General features: G+C 46.7%; 1 long non-coding RNA gene across 2 annotated transcripts in view; it reads right to left on the bottom strand.

Moving 5' to 3' along the window:
- LOC140689704 (uncharacterized) overlaps positions 1-18,943 on the bottom strand; it is a 59,661-nt gene that overhangs the window by 13,096 nt on the left and 27,622 nt on the right. For both annotated transcript variants that reach the window (XR_012064752.1, XR_012064751.1), the window contains exon 2: positions 3,687-4,203. This is a non-coding gene — a long non-coding RNA (uncharacterized lncRNA). The remainder of the gene's footprint in view (positions 1-3,686; positions 4,204-18,943) is intronic.

Below are 18,943 nucleotides of genomic sequence, written 5' to 3'. Positions count from 1 at the left end.
CCAGAGCTCAGCCCCACCCTTAGATGACCCCTCGTGTGTTAGGGAGGAAGAGGAGAGAGGAGTCAAGGTGGATTCTGATGGCATCTCCCCATTGGGGTGGGAGCCGGCCGAAGTCCCCTCTGCAGCTCCTTGCTTCTTGAATCCAGTGCCATTTTGAGCAGAGGCCCCTGTGTCCGTTATCAGGAGTTCTGACCGGAACAAGGAACCGACAAAACCATCCAGGATCACGGGCAAGGAGATCGGCCTTACACTGCCAGACCCAGACTCCATTCCGAGCCATCAATCCCCCCGCCGGCAGGTTCGGCTTAGAGTCTGGACCATCAGCCACATTTGTATTGCTAGGAACAATGTCACAATTGCACAGCTCAGAGGTCTAATATCTGTCACAAACTGCTCCTGGATTCATTCTTCTTTCCCCTCGTTCCAAGCCTTCTGAGTAAGCAAATGTAAGGCTTTCAGCCGTAAGTGATTGAGTTACCTAACCAAACTGACCAGAAAAGGGTACAAGCAAACAAAATAAAAGCTAAAATTTGAATGTAACCAAAGGAATTGTGCAGCAGGGAACTGGCTTTTCCATCTGAGACAGCTGAAAGTAGATGTTAAGAAAATTAACGTAGGCATTTTTCATGCATCAGGGGCTCTGTGTTAGCTAATAAGAGCTTAGAATTTTGGATGGGCCATTGTCTTTAGAGATGGTGAATGCTGAGAGAATTCAGGACATGGATGCATGACACAGACTATGAATCTGGCTGCCTCGGTGCTCAGCCACCTTGTCGTTGAATGCCATGATCAAGTGCAACCCAAAACAACAATTTCATTTTTAAAAGTCCATTACTTAGGACAGTCACTCTACCGTTAGGGTATTTGATGCAAGCAAGCAAAACCACCTCTCTTAAACACAGTGGGCATCTGTTGGAAAGGTACAGGATGCTTGCAGGATGGAATATAAAGTTCATTCACTTGTCTCGGAGAGGTCAAAACCAGACCCTCCCTAAGGGTCTGGGAAGCTGGGGCTGACTGATAGCTCGTGCGGGGCCCACTGCTGAGATAAATATGGAACCCAAACATTTCCCCCATCACATGTCACTCCTACTCAGGATTCAGGATTCCCCAGGACAGTGACTGCCCAGCCTGGATCATGTGCTCACCCCTTTCCAGGATTGGATGGGACACTTTGATTGACAGCCCCAAGAAGCCAGCATAGACTAGGGAAAAGGGAACTCCGCAAGGAAATCTGGGCACTGTTACCACAAGAGAGGGAAAGGAAGCTGGGTAGGCAAACACACACCACTTCACCGCCTCTTATCAAATCCCATGCCGTGCAGAATAATGAGGTCCCAGAGTGTGTTTTTACATAATTTCATGTATTAAGTTATGTCCTCCCTAAACTGCCGTGTTTTGGAGAGAAAGATGCTTAACTTCCTTGAGAAGTAGTTTCCTCAACAACCAGCAATAAAGTTGAGTCAGATAAGAACTTTTAAACCAGAAGTGCCTCAGGCAAGAACAAACTACTGATTCATGACAAAGGATTCTGAGGGGCGGTGTCACTGGCTGAGTGGTGGCTGAGGACACGAGGATGGTGGCAGAAGCTGGCTGAAGACCATGCTCTGTCCATCAATATTGTTCTTGTGTGAAGAGACCGGGTCAGAACAATGCCATTGTCCAGATTATGGTGAAAATTCAGGAGGAAAAGGGATGGGAAATAGCTAATTGGTAGAGTGCATGCTTAGCATGCATGAAGTCCTGGGTTCAATCCCCAGTACCTCCATTTAAAAAAAAAAAAAAGAAGAAGAAGAAATTTTACCCCAAAAAAACAAAAGGCAGAAAATTCAGGAGGACAGACAACACTGGCGACATGAGGGCGCACACCTCAAAGGAACAGGAGAGCAGAGAAAGGGAACATTGAGGTGGAACATTTTGTAAAATGAAGTTATGTTGTGGCCATAATCCTCCCCTCAAACTGCCCATGGGGTTTGTCCACCCCTAATCTGGATAACAGGGATCTCCCCCAAATAGAAGGTTGGCAGACTGCTGGCATCAATAAGGAGTGGCTGGGGCATGGGGATACCTTACTCCTACACACCCCAAGTCTCCACCAACCCACCCCTACCACCATCTTTCCTTGATCCGGGCAACTGAGACTCTTTCAGTCATAGCGAGACCTTTGTGAACACAGCTTCCAAACAAAGCCCTTTCAACTTGATTGCTACCTCAAAGCCCCCCACCCCATATAGAAATTTTGCAGTCACCATTGGATGTCTCCGTAGGAAGTTCTGACAAACATGGACACCTCTGGCCACTCTTCTATGCAATTTACACCTCCGAAGCCAACGTTACAGAAGAAGGTCAAGGTTGCTAGGGATGGAGGAGGTGGTCTGCAGGAGTCTCTCTCTCTCTCTCTCTCTCACCTCCTCACCTGGCCTGCTCCTGTCTCCACATCCCCAGCCCCTACTTCTTTGTAGGTTCTAAGTCATCTTACGTCTCCTCTCCTGCTGTTGCTTTTTCTTCATATACACAAGCCATCTGTCATCATTTCACCATTTTTGTTGACTTTGTTGTCAATGGTTTTTTTTAGATTGCCAGTTGAAAATTGTTTATGTAAAACAATGTTTGTAAATCATCCCATGTTCCCATTGACTTCCACTGCCATTTCAGAGGCATGGTCCAACAGAAGGAAAAACTTTGACGTATGTAGTAAAAAAAAAAACCAACCACAGATGGAACCTACTATATCCTTCAAAGGATATTCAGCATTTGACTATGATTTGTGAGTATGCGATTCTCCCCCTGGATATCTGCGAGAAAAGTTAGTCAAACAGGCAATCAGTTAGAACGAGTGCTCCATGTTAAAAGTGTATCTATTATTTATGAACCACCTTTCTGGATTGATCGGCTTCCGTTTTATTGGTTTTTCTCAATGACCTGATGTAAATTGACTACTTAATCATTCACATTTGTAATCATTTGTCCAGATAGTCAGTGGAAACCTTCTGGAAGCCCGCTGGGCTGCCCTTGATGGGAACAGCTCCTCAACACCCTCCCCTCCTTCGTGGTCTCTGTGTCCTGACTTGCCCTCCCCTTCTCCATCCCTAACGACTCCCCAGGCCATGAGACAGCCCTCTCGGGACTGACCTTGTCCTCGGCTGTGAGTCACATTTAATCCTTGAATTGTATTTGCTTCTGCCCCCCCCAGCCCCGAGTTTCTGCCCAGCATAGGCTCTCCCACCTGTTTGCCCCAAGGTCCGTGCGTCTATTTGTCGAATGTTCAGAGCAGAGTATTAACATGTTACTCTTTCTTTAAAATCACATGTTAGCATTGTGCCAGTAGCTAGTGGGTTATAATATTTTTAGTTCTAGCCTTTCTAGGCAGGGACACCCAGCCTTCCTGTTTTTGTTTCTCGACTGTATCTTTTTAGTCCAGTATCGTAGGCACACTGGAGTCCCACCGCCTGCGACGTGCATTCCCACCCTGCATTATCAGAGGTCCAAGATCAACACATTCCAAAAATCCGCCCCTGAAATCTAACCTCCTTGAAACTCAGGTGGAAGCACCTGATAAGGCTTCACCTCGTCCAAAATCCACATCTAAACGGATGTAAGTCTGTTCCCGACCAAACAACAGCCAGAGCCTGGGAAACCAAAACAGCAGCAGACGTATATCTAAAGTTTTACTAAACAGTACTTACCTTTGTATGGGAGGCACTTTGATGTTATCTATGCTGTTCTATTTCATTTGTAAGAACTGGTTGCGCCCATTAAACTGGTTTCACTGTTGGGCTGCATCCCATACTGTGTAAAAACACTGATTCCATCAGTCTTGGCTGAAGAATTAAAGCTAGATAACGTCCCCGGGTGACAGGGCGGGAGCTGAGTGGGAAAGCACTGAGGACCTGGGGCTGAGTCCTGGCTCTTGGGCTGCCTTGCTGATCAAGTGGAGGACGAATCACTGGACCTCGCTGTGACTCACTTTCCGTCTCAAGTGGAGGCTCTGCCTGCTGGGTCCTATGCGTGGGTCTGTTAGAGGGGTCTAACGAGATGAGAGGTACGAGAGGGCTTCCGAAATACTGAAGGGCCACTCAGCTTTGAGGGGGTGTGTCAGCCACTGAGAAGAAAAAAGTGACAGAACCATCTGCTCGTTTCCACATGCTGTTCCTCTTCAACTCAGCTCGGCTGCTTGTAGATCAGGTAGAGGTGGTCTAGCGACTGAAACCAAAAAGAGGAAGGAAGTGAGGAAGACTGACAGAAAGACAGGATGCAGAGCATACTGATGAGGCGAGAAGCCCCATAAAAAGACCGGCAGGACCCCAAAGCAGGGCCACTACTCTCCTGCCAGCACCATCCGGTTCCCTGGCCCAGAGGCTCTAACTCGCTTTTTGCCTCTGAAATGGATTACATACCCCTAAAAGTCTATTGGTTCCCTGAGCTCACTCCTGATTGGTTATTCCCCTCACTCCTGATTGGTTATTCCCCTCGCTCCTGATTGGTTATTTCTCTCACTCTTGATTGGTCTATTTCTACAAAGCTTGTTCCTAGTTGGTCAACTTCTGTTACACTTTATTTGCATATGATGTTGCAAAGTGTAAAACTGGCAGCCTATAAAGGCCTGTGTAAACGTACAGACATCGTCCAGAGCTTGGAGTGTTAACTCCTGTGGGGGCTGTGGCATAATAAACCTGAGTTCTCCAACTCTCTGAGTGCTGCTTGATCTCTTGCCTGGATCCAGGTAACACATTTTTCCGCAACACTGAAATAAGCATCCCTTTATTGGCCAGTGATTCACCCCTAGCACCAGCAACCAGGAGCCAGGGGCTCAGTGTCTCAAGCTCCAAGAGCATCATGAAATTCATACAATACTATACATACATAATGTATAATAATACTATATTATATATAGTCTTGTATATATGATATATACATCATAAATGCAATATATACTATTGCAGTGTTATTATATATAGTGTATATACTACACATACTATTGCACTGTTATCATATGTTATATATACTATATAACTATTGCATTTTATACTATATACACTACATACCATACTGTACAATATATACTACATACACTACTGCATTGTATTGCATTCTATAGCATACATGTTATACTATATACACGACTGCATTAGTAGTATACATATCACATATGTATACACATGAATATAATATTCTATTTAATAGTATTTATAGAGTATGTGTAATATGCTAGTATATACTATATAATATAGATATTATACAGTTGCCAGTTTATAGTATAGATCTATGTACATATCCTATATATTTATATTCTAATTCTCCGAGGCTTTATTCCCAGATTTCGTGGTAGCATGACTGTGCAAAGCTGATCGTTTCCTCTCGCTCATGATGCAGGAGCGCTCAAGAACACTGTCACTTTGTCAGGGACAGTCTTCCTAGCACATGCAGGATGGATCTTGGCATGTCTTCCATATTATTTGATCTGAGTCCCACTGTCAATCACAGAGCACTTCTAATGGGACCAGATGGTTCAGCAACCTATACGCCATTAGCCACAGTTTACATAAGCTTTCTGAGAAGCAAGTCCTATCCTAGTAAGACTTGTAGCTGAATTTCCCTTTCCCTCGGAGATGTTAAACACCAGTGTCTAGAGGGGCTGGGCACTTCCAAAAGACAGGGGCCACATGCAGGAGCACATTTTTCCCTGTGGATTCCTAAGACTGCACCCGGCTGGTGTCTACGCACCTATTCCATCTAAAGGGGGCAGCCGATGCCCAGTTCGAGCCAATTGTGGGCCTATGTGGCTGGATCTCCCAGTGTCCCAAAAGAAGTAAAATGTCTGGATTTGTATGTAAAATTGCCTAATTCTTAAATGGTCAGTCAAAAAAAATTTTTAACAACATACAGATTAAAGAAAACAGCAAATTCAGTCTGTGAACATCCAATTAATGACCTCAACTTTTTTCTCAAAAAATCAGAATTAAGCAATCTTTTTTCCTATGACACTATCTCGTTAAAAGATAAAATCAAATTAAAAGTCAAATTCACCTAGCATTTTGTCTTTAGACTTTCATACCACGTTAGCCCATATCTTCTAAGAAACAGAGCCCGAGGCAAGGACTGAGATGTTTACACTTCAGTTGGAGGATACTACTCCTGGGCCTCAAGGGCAAGGAAAAAGGGAAGGACTGGAGGAAGGAGGGGGAGCCTTACAGGGTGCTGCCTCTGCTTCACCACGGGCCACAAAGAGACACACCAGGTCACCAGGCAGGTGGACGCCCTCCATACAGGGAGATGCAGATGGACTACAAGGAGAAACTGGCCCTCAGAGCGCAGGCTGTGGGACAAGGAAGGAGGGGAGTTTAATCTGCCAATTCCAGGACAGAGAAAAGGGTGAGGTAAGTGAAACACCTGGGCTGCAGGTGACTCCTTACTTTGGGCCTTCAGTGCCTCACTCACCTCACCCTAGTCCTGGGCCTGGCCAGCTCCCTCGCATCTCCTGTTTCCCATTAGTCAATGTTCACCCCACTGGGTGACCCTCCCCTGAACTTGCAGATGCCAGAGCCCATAACGACAGGGTATTTCTGTTTATTCAAGTCCAGAAACTCCAGGTATATGGCTGGTTGGCCCAGCTGCATGACAGAGGAAAAGGGGAGGGCCCAGGGCTCTCAGGGCAGTTGACTGGCTGGTTGCAGTGGTGGCTGTAATACAGGCCAGGAGATGCCTTCAGAAAAAAAGGAGGCAATTGGGAGAATTTAAGATAGTACAGACAGACATAGGGTACATGGACAAAGCCAAAAAATAGCTATATCAAGAACCATTAAGTTAGTCATCAGAAGTAAGAAAGGGAGTTTGGGGACTGGCTGATACAAACTACTATGTACAGAATAGATAAACAACAAGGCCCTACTGGATGGCATGGCTTGTAATAACCTTCAATGAAAAAGAATATAGGGAGGAGGGTATAGCTCAAGTGGTAGAGCGCATGCTTAGCACACACAAGGTCATGGCTTCAATCCCCAGTACCTCCTATAAAAATAACTAAGTAAGTAAACTTAGTCACCTCCCACTACAAAAAATAATAAAATTTTAAAAAATTAAAAAGAATATATATAGATGTATAATTGAACCACTATGCTGTACACCAGAACCAACACACTGTAAATCAACTATACTTTCATTTGAAAAAATAAATTTGAAAAATAATAAATGACGGGACATCACCATAGACCCTTCAGACAGCAAAAGGATAATAAGGAAATGTTAGAACGTTATGCCAATAGATACAACTTGGATGAAACAGAAAAATTCCTTGCAAAAATTATTAAGTTGACATGGCCCAAGGCTGTAGAACAAATCTGAAACTTCGATTACAAACCGGAGGAAAATGCCATCATTTACACATCCACACACTTGCGCTTTCCCACTTTCACAAAACCATTCAAATCAGAACATTCATAAATTCATCAAGCCTCATAATCTAAAATCAAAGAGTAAAAAGTTCTTTAAGCCAGGGTCTTAGCAGAGAGTCTCAAATGCAGGCTTACCTGCCAGGCTTCCCATGAATACAAAAAGAGGGTTAATAAAACCAGTCACAAGAGTGGGATGAGTAAGACAAATCTGGAGAAGAACCTGAGACTACTAGTACCCCATGGCTCCAGAAAGCTTAACCCAGAAACATACTGCATCGACAGCTGACGGCCAGGTCTTCGCCAGAGACAGCAAACTCAGATGCCGAAGAGGTCAGAGACCGGCTGAGAAATCCGGGAGTGGGCGCTAAGACCCTGACCCGCTCCTTGCAACTTCATGGCTCTGTCTAGTCTTACAACTACAAGTGTGGTCAGGGACTCCAGATTTCCCAGACTGTTATTTGAAATCCCCCAATGTTTAAATATTGGCTCATATTGCTTAAAAAAAAACCAAAAATCAACTGTGTGGTCCAAACACACACATCAGCAGACCAGACACAGCTGCTCTCCACCAGCCTATGGCCTTCAGTACATGTTCTGCTTTTAGGAGGTGGAGCGTGGAGCGGGGGGCCTGGGGGAGTGTGTGTCTGCTTACTGGTTTGCTTGTTTGGGCTTTCTCTTATTTTGAAAAGCTAAAAGACCAAGCTCTGGAATTTTTTTTTTAAGCTCTGGAATTTCTGTCTTTCTTTTTCATGACCCCTGGGGCGTAGGGGCTTCCCAGCAAAGGGAAACAGTCACTGTCACCCATCCCAGCTCTTCCTCCATCCTACCCCCAGGATCCAGCAGATAAGGAGAGAAATCCTAAGACTTGAAGAGGTTGGGTTTCTTCTCTCCCCGTCAGGCTACCACCGACTCATTGTCCTGCCTTCAGTTTTTGAAACACAGTGGTGGGGTTTTTTTTTTGTTTTTTTTGGTTTTTTTTGTTTTTTTTGACTGCTGTTTCCATGTGGCCGAGCAACATGGTGGGGAGGGCAAACACTGAGGTTCCATTTTACTGTGAGAAGATGTTATCCTGCATCAGGAAGCAAAAGGAGAAGCAAATGTCTCTGAGATTCCTGAAAAGAAAGCAGACTAATTGGGCCTCGGAGCCCAGGCCCTGGTGTGCAGGTCTGGCATCGTCTCCTGAACTTGGCTGTCATGGCCACCTGTGGGAGCTCCAGTGAGCCAACCAAAGGGAGCTGGCGCCCGCTCCAGGGGACACTGCATATAGGACAGACGGTTCCATGGAGGATGCCTGGCACTGACATGCCATCTCCCACCAGCACCCGGCCTCCCAGTGGGAAGAGGACTTTCCAGCATCACCCTGAAACACAGTGGTTGCAAGGCAAGCATGAATGGAAGGGTGCAGGCGGGCAAGGGCAGCAGGCACCCCAGCATCCCTGGCCTGTCAGAGAGGAGCTGAATGCTCAGAAACTCAAGGGGCTAAGAGCGCCGGAGGGAGCCCATCAGAACGAACAGACGCTGAGAAAAAGCCCTCAGAGCCACTCTCCCGGTGCACTTTGATGGGCTTAGTCAAGCTGCCTGTGGACCCAGCCCCACTCCCCGCAGAGCAGCCCTGAGAGTTCAGGCCCCGTTGTCCACATCCTTTGCACGTCTTCACCAAGGCCACCAAGCCACAATTTTCAGCAATAATAAGCAGTAAGCTTGCAGCGAAGGTGTTTCCATTCACAGCAGCTCAGACAGAAAGCAAACGGTCCTGCTACACCTGTCCTCCCGCGCGGACCTGGAACACTCCCAGGCCCACGGAGGAGAGGCGGAACCCATGCTGGGACTTGAACAGACCCCCTCCCAGCCGTACCTGGGGGAAATGGGAAGGGCGAGGCCTCATGGGACAGGCTGGCAGGAGCCAAGGGGGGTCTTTAGACAAACTCGGGCCTGTGCAAAGACTTGAGGTGTTGAGAAGGAGCTCCCCACACACAACCCCTGCCCGGTCACCTGGAGGCCAGCTGTCCTCTAAAGGAGGGTGACTTTTTTCCCAAATGGTCTTCTTTGGAAAAATAAGAGAGCCCATTCAGAGAAGAGCCACCATAATGTTCCAGGAAAAGAACTGAAAGGGGAAACAAGCAGAAAAGTATTCCTACTCATCTAAAGTGTCTTCCAAAATCCTGAAAGAAATTTTTCCAGAATTGACTATTTTTATATCAGGAAAAGTATTAAAGTCATGACAATAACCTTACATTTAGAGTGCCAGGCACTCTTTCAAGTGCTTAAGATGTATGAATTCTTTGTGTCCTCACAGCATCCCATGTAGTAGGTGTTTCCACAGCTCCCAGTCTGCTCATGAGGAAACTAGAGCACAGAGAGGTTAAGTAACTTGTCCACAGTCACACAGCTAATAAGTGGCTGAGTTAGGATTTGAACCTAAATTGTCTGAGCCTCTCTGCAGGGCTGCCTGCTGCAGTCTGATGCTCTAAATGATAGTAACAAAGACATAAACAGCATGTTTTGACTAATAAAGTGCTTCCCCTGATTTATTCATTCCAAAAAAAAATCTTTTTGTTTAGCCCCCACTAAATGCAAGTCCCAGAGACAGAGTGATTAGCAAGTAATACCCTGGTCCTGCCCTCACAGTGCTTCTCCTAAAGACGTGGGGACAGACCAAGGCAACTGCTCCTAAAATTAAACAGAAGGGCAGTGAGAAGTGCTAAAAAAAAAAAAAAAGAAAGAAAGAAAAGAAAAAAGAATGGCTATAAGGGTCATCACTCTTTGAAACAAATATTATTTTCCTGATTTTACAGATAAGGAAACTGGGATTTCAGAGTCAAATGCAATATAACAAAAAGAACACACCAAATTTCAGTTTTTTCATTTACTTTTAAATTTTATTTATTTTTTATTTATATTTATATTTTATTTATTTATTTATCCCACTATATCCTATGATCTGACAATCAAAAGATAATGAAGGGTATAGAGAAAAAGTGTCCTTCCCACCCACCCCCAGCCTCCCAGGGGCGATGGATGAGTGATGGGTCTCCTACCAGAAACACCCATAAGTAACCAAATACACACGCATTTTCTTTCTTTACACAAAGTATAGCACAAGGCACTCGCTGTTCTGCCCCTTGGGGGGTTTTTTTTAACAAACAAATACACATGCGCATCCTCATTTTCTCATGGCTTCGTGGCATTTCATGGCCTGCTTTAGCCAGTGCCCTACTGATGGTCACTGAGATTTCCAGTCTTTACCAGCACAAACAGGGAACCACTGAACATACAGACTGTTTCACACGCACGTGACTGGATCTGTGTGTTCACCTCCCAGAAGCGGAATTACTGGGTCTGTAGCCATGTGCATGTGTAGTTTTGATAGGTATTAACCATGTTGCCCGTAACGGCAATGCCCCCAGTGTACAATCATGCAGCAGCAGACAGGAGTGCCTGTTTCACCAAACCCCAACCCAGTGAAAGCACACTGCTTGGAGAATCAAGTGACCTGGCCGCCCACTCCATCCTTTGACCCGGCCTCTCAATCTCTTGTCCTTAACAATCTCATAGGAAAAGTGAGCTTAGTTGTGTCCCCTGCCCTGTATTCCTAAGGCATCCAACACACAGCCCCTTGAAGCCAAGGTCAGAGGCACCAGAGCTCCCCAGGAGAGCAGCTCACAAGAGATGTCCCCAAGGCCAAGGCCAAGAGAACCAACTGCACTGAGCCAGGGGTCAGGCAGGGCACCTTGGAACAGACACCAGCAAGACAGCTCCAGCTCTGCAGCCAGATGGGTCAGGGCACAAGCTGCATGACACTGGGCAAGGCCTCCTCTCTTCTTCCCTCCCTCGTCAAGAGTCAGCGCATGGGGAGCATTGAGCCCATAGTAGAGGCTCCTCGGGCCACGGCCACTGGGCAGACAGACCCAGGGTCCCAGGACCCATGTGCCTGAACACAGGAGCGCCACTCTCCCAACTATTTGTGGCTCTCCACTCCTGGTGAGGCGCCCACTCTGCTCTTGAAGGTGGGACAGCCCCCAGTCAATGCAGAAAGGAGCTGGGGAAAGAGAACCTAGCCTTTCTACCCCTGGCAGAAGGGGCACCAGTGTGTGCTCAGCAGCATCTCCCAGAGGTGCTCGGGGGACACGCCCAGATGCCAAGGTGATAACGGCTCTTCAGCCTGTCCTCAGGGCTCACTTTCCTGTCTCACCTCTGACTCTCCACAGACACTTCCTGGGAAACCCCCCAAATCAACCATTTGCACTCAGATCCTGTCTCAGGCTCTGCTTCAGACCAAGCCTCGCCTGACAGTCGTTACTGCCGAGCAGAGGAGAGACGCGCCAGTGAGGAGGGAGGCTTACATCCAGGTGGGCAGGGGAAATGCACAGCAACCCACCTCTGCATTCCAGCCCCTTCCACAAGAAATGTAAAGGAAACCAGGGGGTAGGGTATAGCTCAAGTGGCAGAGTGCATGCTTAACAATGCACTAGGTCCTGGGTTCAATCCCTGGTACCTCCTCTAAAAATAAGTAAATAAACCGAATTACCTACCCCCTCAAAAAAAAATAAAAATAAAGGAAACCAAATGTCATCAGGGTGTGTTGGTGCCCCAGGAAAATTAAAGGAAGACACAAGGCTTGGAGCAGAATCTCAATGGAAGGCCAGTGGCTAGGAATGGGCAGGAAGTTTGCAGGACAAACTTTAACACCAAGGTAGAAGATAAGAGAGAAGCGAGAGGGAAAGAATATTATAATGATGAGATAGCTACTGTCCTTGACCTGCCCATACCCCATGGGCTGACTGGCACTGCCAGTGTTATCTCTTTGCTGGGGGCTCTCTCAAAGCTGCAGATGATTGGCAGGCATTGGAGGAATCAACATCCAGCTCTCAACCAACCCCTGACAGGTTGGAGTATAAATACCCCAGCTCCCTGGCTCCTCTGATGGGATAATCCTCTACAACTTCCTACATTTCCCACAGGATCAAGCTCCAGCTGCCCAGGAGTGGGAGCTGGTTCATAACACCCCTTTGTGGGCTGGCTGGCCCCCCCAGCTTGACTCATTTACTCCTTACAGAGTGTCTCAGGTTTTGCCTCCAGGGGATCCCAAACTATAGCACTTGGGTACCTGCTGTGTGCTGGGCACCAAGCTAGAGGCTTTATGTGTATTGTGCAGACCTGGTACAGCTTCCATCAAGAAAGGAAAACATACAACACTGCCCGTGCGTCAAGGGAAAGGTCAGGCCTTGGTTTCAAAACCAACGTCCGAGATGACACAGGGGGAGCCATCCAATTCGAGGCCACGTCAGGTGAACAGAATGTGACTGAGCAGATCTTTCTCGGGTCATGGAAGCTCTGACAGAATAAAAACAAGGTCCATGGAGGGAGAACCAGGCTTCTGAAGCATAGCAAGTGCAGCCCGTTGTCTGGGGTTGGGCGCCCTGGCTGAGTACGTGCTCCTTGGAGAACTCACTTTGCCAGAGGAGTTGGGGTTTAGCCTGCCCAGCTTTGACAAATCTGCCCCTTGTTCCAGGATGGCCTGAATTCACCATCGCAGATTAGAGGAAGGAAGAAAAAGAGGTCTCTGCACCCCTTCCAGAAAAGGCAGGGTGAACTCTAGCTCGGTTAGGGGGCTGGCTCACGAGCCTCGCCGGCACAGAGAAGCACAGCTCACTGCCTAGACCGCGAGCCGTGATCGCTGCCGTCCTTCCAAGCAGTGGGGAAAACAGGCCATGCCTTGTGGCTTCTTGCTACAAAAGCTTCATTCCTTAATAAGGTTTCTTAATTTAGGGCAGGAGAAAACTTTTGGGTTATTATTAGGCCACAAATGAAGGCTTGTGTTTCATTTAACTGCCCCACTTAACAAAAGAAACTTTGCTTTGGTAATTAAAGAATCATTTTTAAGTGTTAAGAGGCCACTGGATAACCTTGAGTGAAACCTGAAATGTAATCGGGCTTTGGTGTCCCGTCTGTAAATTTAACAAATTGGGACAAACAATCCCCAAGGCTTTGTCCAGCTCCAACAATCAACAGTGGTTTTGTTCACCTCACTGCCTTCCCCTCCTGGCGGCCTGTTCAAAATCCACATCTTAATGGTATCTGTTCTTGCTAACCCTTGGGGTCTTTGGATACTGCTGGGGACCACAGCATCTCCTGCCTCCACAGGACCCTCACCCTAGTTCCCACAGAGGGTCCCATCTATGGGGCCAAGCGGCAACATCTCCCCTTGGCCACCCACAGGGAAAAAAAAAAGAGATAATCGCCTCTGTCAGTTCCACGTGTTAAGTCATCATGTACCATCTGAGGTCTCCTCCTGGATGAGTTAACAACATAAATCATTGCCTCAGGAGGAAGTTCATGGGTCCTGGAAAGGGGCCGCCCTGCATTATGAAGGCTTTAAAACCCATACTCATAAAATGTGGTAGGAAAATTCATCTTTGAGGTTTACAGCCAGCAAAATCTGCGATGTCGCTTTTATGGATGCTTTTAATGTTCTCTGCTGAGTGGTGAGCAGCCAACCCTGGGGGAAGTGCGGGGTTGACTATCTTCCTGAGTGGAAACAAGAAGTGGTAACTGTGTCCCCCAGAGTCAGTGACCCTGCCTAGGCTGGTAAACCAAACCCCAGGTGCCAGTGGGGAGCTCACTCTGGAGGCTCCTCAAGATGCCTGGCTGAGGCAGGAAGCCCCATAAAAAGACTGGCAGGACCCCCAGGTACAGCCACTACTCTCCTGCCAGCACCATCTGGTTCCCTGGCCCAGAGGCTCTGTCTCCCTTTTTGCCTCTGAAATGGCTTACTTATCCCTAAAATTCTATTCGTTCCCTGAGCTCACTCCTGATTGGTTATTCCCTTCACTCCTGATTGGTTCATTTCCCTAAATTCTGATTGGTCCATTTGTAGTACTTCATTTGCATGGAGCTCACTCCTGATTGGTTATTTCTCTCACTCTTGATTGGTCCATTTTCCTCATTCCTGATTGGTTATTTCTCTTCCTCCTGATTGGTTCATTTCTACAGAGCTTGTTCCTAATTAGTCAACTTTCACTATACCTCATTTGCATGTGATGTTGCAAAGTGTAAACTGACAGCCTATAAAACCTGTGTAAACCTACAGCCAGGTCCAGAGCTTGGACTGTTAACTTTTCTGGGCCCTGTGGCATAATAAACTTGAGTTCTCCAACTTTCCGAGTGCTGTTTGGTCTCACGTGTAGATCCAGGTTGCTGTCACAACTGAGCTGTAGCACTGAGCTATAACACCGAGCAGTAACACATTTTTTTTTTGCAACATGGCTACACGCAAAATGACATGGGTTCAGTTCCACTATGCAGGGTTTGGGGGCTTTCCTTTGGGCATTTGTGCTGAAAGAGAGATGAGTGACCTCAGAGCGACCAGCTGCCCTGATGGGGTCTCAAGTTGAGGTCATTATGGAGACCACGCAGGATGCCCTTTGAGGGCTCTTGTGAGCATTTACTCTCCTTGCTACTGGTTCTTGACCCCAAAGCCCACCATTCCCAACACAAACCTAAGCGCCTCAAGGAGCTGGGATCCGGCCCTGAGGAGTCACAGGAGGTCCGTGTGCCCTGGGCCAGCCCTTCCCTTGGCCTCTCTGCTCCCCGTGCATCGGCCTGGCCCTCCCCAGCTTGAGCCTCCTTGGTGAGCTGGCCTCTTTCTGCTGCTCCCTAATTGCCCTGTGCAGATACTATCTCTTCCTGTAAGGACTGTTCCTGCACAGTAAACAGAAACCTCCTGGAGGAGACCCAAAAACAATCATCCTGAAAATGTATCACCAGCTCCTTAGAAGAAAAAAGTCCCGTGTCCCGCCCCAGCCTCTCTCCTCCCCAGCTTCCTGACTTCCAGTGAACTTGCCGCACTCTATTTCAAAATGCTTCTTCCTCTGTTCAAACTGCAAAAGGCAAACACACTTAATGAAGTTTCAGACGGCCCATTTCCTCCCACACATCACTCCATGCTTTTAGTAATGATAACACTCTATCTCCTTATGAAGCCCACAGGCTCATAATCCCGGAGTCAGCGGACCCTCCCTGCCCCAGGGAGGAGTCTTTTGCAAAGGGAGCAGAGTGGGCGGACGGAAGCCCCAGGTGTCACCCGGGCATCCTAATCGGTCTGTTTCTAACTGAGCCTTCAGGGTGGGAACCCAGGCACGTGTGCCATCATCTGGAAGACTGAGTGTGGGCCAAGAGCCTCAAAGGGTTCCCAGGGATCTCTGGAGATGCTGGTGGCACTGTTCCGACTGAGACTGAGAAATCAGCTCAGTGACCTCCAGGGACAGTCCTGGACTCCGGAACTGAGAAGGACCCTAGAAACCACTTACTGCAGGGCTTAGAGCAGGCGCCTCTTGGCTAAACATGCCTGACACCGGGACAGGATTTCAGGGAAAGCACGTATTGAGGAAATGAGTTGGAAGTCTCTCTGTGGCCACATCAACATAAGAGCCTCCCTGGTTAACTGCTTTAGGCTTTGGGCTTCTGTATTCACCCTGCTGTCTCTGGACACTTACTACATGCCAGGAATCGTGCCAAGAGCTCTTTATGCCTTATCTCGTGTGTTCCTCCAAGCAACCCACGCGGAAGGAATTATTGTGAGCCCCATCTGTCAGGAGAAGACACTGAGCTTATTCAGCTGTGACTCACCAACACCATGGAGCTGGTACACGAGGGCACTGAGGATCCCAAGTGTCATACACTGGACCCCACGTGGTCAACCAGCAGGCTCCACTTCACAAGCTCTTGACTGAAGAAAGAGTCTGTGGGTGTCACCTCCCACGACTCAGAACGGCCATCATTAAAAAATCTACAAATAATAAATGCTGGAGAAGGTGTGGAGAAAAGGGAACCCTCCTACTGTTGGTGGGAATGTAGTTTGGTGCAGCCATTATGGAGAATAGTATGGAGGTTCCTTTAAAAACTAAAAACAGGCTTACCATATGATCCAGCAATCCCACTCCTGGACATATATCTGGAGAAAACTCTAATCTGAAAAGATACATGCACCCCAGTGTTCACAGCAGCACTATATACAATAGTCAAGACATGGAAGCAACCTAAATGTCCATCAACAGATGACTGGATAAAGAAGTTACGGCATATTTATACAATGAAATATTAGTCATAAAAATGAATGAAATAATGCCATTTGCAGCAACATGGATGGACCTAGAGATTCTCATACTAAGTGAAGTCAGACAGAGAAAGACATGTATCATACAGATAGCATTTGTGTGGAATCTAAAAAAAAGATACAAATGAGCTTTTAACAAAACAGAAATGCTCTCACAGACACAGAAAACAAACTTACGGTTACCAAAGGGGAAAGGGCGAGTGGAGGGATAAATTAGGATTTCGGGATTAACATATACACACTACTATAAATAAAATAGATAAACAACAAGGACTTATTGCATAGCACTGGGAACATATACAAGATAGTAAATATCGTATAATAACCTATCATGGAAAGAATCTGAAAAAGATTTTATATATATATATATAACTGAATCACTTTGCTGTACACCTGAAACTAACACAACATTGTAAATCAACTATACTTCAATTTTAAAAAATTTTTTAAAAGACTCTGTGACTTTAAAACAAATAAAAACTAGCTTCTCCAGGAAATGTTAAATCTAAACCACGATGAGAGACCACTTCAAGCCCATTAGGATGGCTATTATTTTAAAAGAACAAAAAACAAAAACACGACCTGGGGGTGGGGGTGTAGCTCAGCGGTAGAGCACATGCACGAGGTCCTGGGTTCAATCCCCAGTACCTCCAATTAAAAAAAAATTTTTTTTAACCTGTATGGTTGTCTCTGTTCCTGAACCTTCCTCTTTCTTAGCCTACTGGCCACCTGAAAGCAAAGATGCGTTTGCCATGCATTCGTGAGAGGTGCTGCTGGGCAAAGGCTCACTCGGGAGCAGCCTGGGAAGCAGCTCCACGCCCCCTGCCTTCTCCTCCCTCCTCCTCCATCTCCTGCTCACGGGCCAACTGCCTCTCCCGCAGGTTCTGAGAATGGGCACCAGGGCTGAAGTTTATGGGAAGCTTGTGAAAAGACTTCGTGAAGACAGACGAGGCTAGGAGGGTGATCTAAGGCGCCTGCTAGCTCCTCTTGCTTCACGGCACCCCGAGATGCCATCTCAGAAACAGTTTCAGTGCCCCCCAATCCCAGGCCGCCCCTCTTCACTCAGGTCTTTCTGGTCCTGGAAGCAATTCCCTCTCCACGTCGGCTCTCTGGCGCCATCTTGTGTTCATTTTTAAACAGTCGCAAAGATTTTTTTTAAAATTTCTATTTTTAAAGAAAATCATTTTCCAAGTTTTAGTGGAGAATTTCTACAACATCCTTTAACAATATAATAGTAATAATACAGATAATATTCTAGAAGAATATCGGCTTTGCCCCCTTGGTTTAGCAGCAAGTGGTCAACGCCTTTTTTTCCCCCTGGAACAAAATCATAAATATTTCAAGGATAATCTTAAGTGTAGAAGTTGGTTTTATTCATCTTGCCTTTAGCATTGTCTTTGACAGAGAAACTAGCTGTTTAAAGTTCATCAGAGCCGGAAGAGAAGCGATGTAAGTAAAAGATATTGTAAGCCCTCCTCTTTACCTGGTGTCTCAACTCTGCACTTTACACATGGACACGATTTAAACAGATGCTGGTAAAATTGTTTTGTTCCTATAAAAGCAAATGCAGTCCAGGGACCCTCCCTTATGGCTGAATCTGTACCTGTAGATCTGCAGGTCTAGGTGGTGGGTTACGTTGCTAAAGCCAAAGTTGAAACCTCAAAGGGAAGGAAGAGGAAGCAAATTGTGCAGAGAAATCAATCATGGGCTCATCTAGTAACACTGGTTAATCTAGTAATCCAGCATTGCAAGCACCTGCACCCCAGAAGTTTCCTCAGCCCTTCTTATTCTTGTGGAATTGCAAACAAATCTTCCTTTGTTTCACAAAGAAATAAAGAAATAGAAGGTGCTTCTGCCAAGTTGCACAGAGGAAAGAAAAGCACCACTTTGGCGTTCAGCGGCGTTCATTGAGAGGGCTTTAAAATATCCGCTCTACTCACAGGAGGCCTTCAGTTGAAGGGAGACCCGCAGGACTCAGACACAGGCTTTGTGCTGGAGATCCAGACCTTTTTCTGCTGACCAACCCTTCTGAGCTCTGCAGGGTTCAAATAGAAGGGAGAGGCCACAGAACCCCAGCAAATGTTACTGCAGCCAAGCGGTAAGCCAATTTATGTTTAATTGACAAAAGTAAATCCTTACAGCTTGAAGTAGAGAAAGTCTCAAAGGGAAACACAACACTTCCCCAATGAGAAGGAAAGCAGACAGAGGCCTCACTTTAAAAAAGAAAATACATGTCATATTTGTCATCCCTGCAGTAGAAGAAGTCAGGCTTTGAGAGCGGAAGAGCTCTGAGGGTAAGGCCTGCCTGTGTTACTGTCTGTGTGACTGGATGGCTTCAGCAGCAGCTCTGGGCCCCCGAGGCCTCATCTTAACATTGAGGTTACCAACAGCTGCCTCGGGGGACTGAGATGAACACAAGTGAAGCACCCCCTGGGTC

The sequence above is a fragment of the Vicugna pacos genome, chromosome 27 (genome assembly GCF_048564905.1).
Source record: "Vicugna pacos chromosome 27, VicPac4, whole genome shotgun sequence".
NCBI classification, from domain to species: Eukaryota; Metazoa; Chordata; class Mammalia; order Artiodactyla; family Camelidae; genus Vicugna; species Vicugna pacos.
Note: the sequence above shows the minus strand (reverse complement) of the source record. Positions and strands in the feature narration are given on the sequence as shown.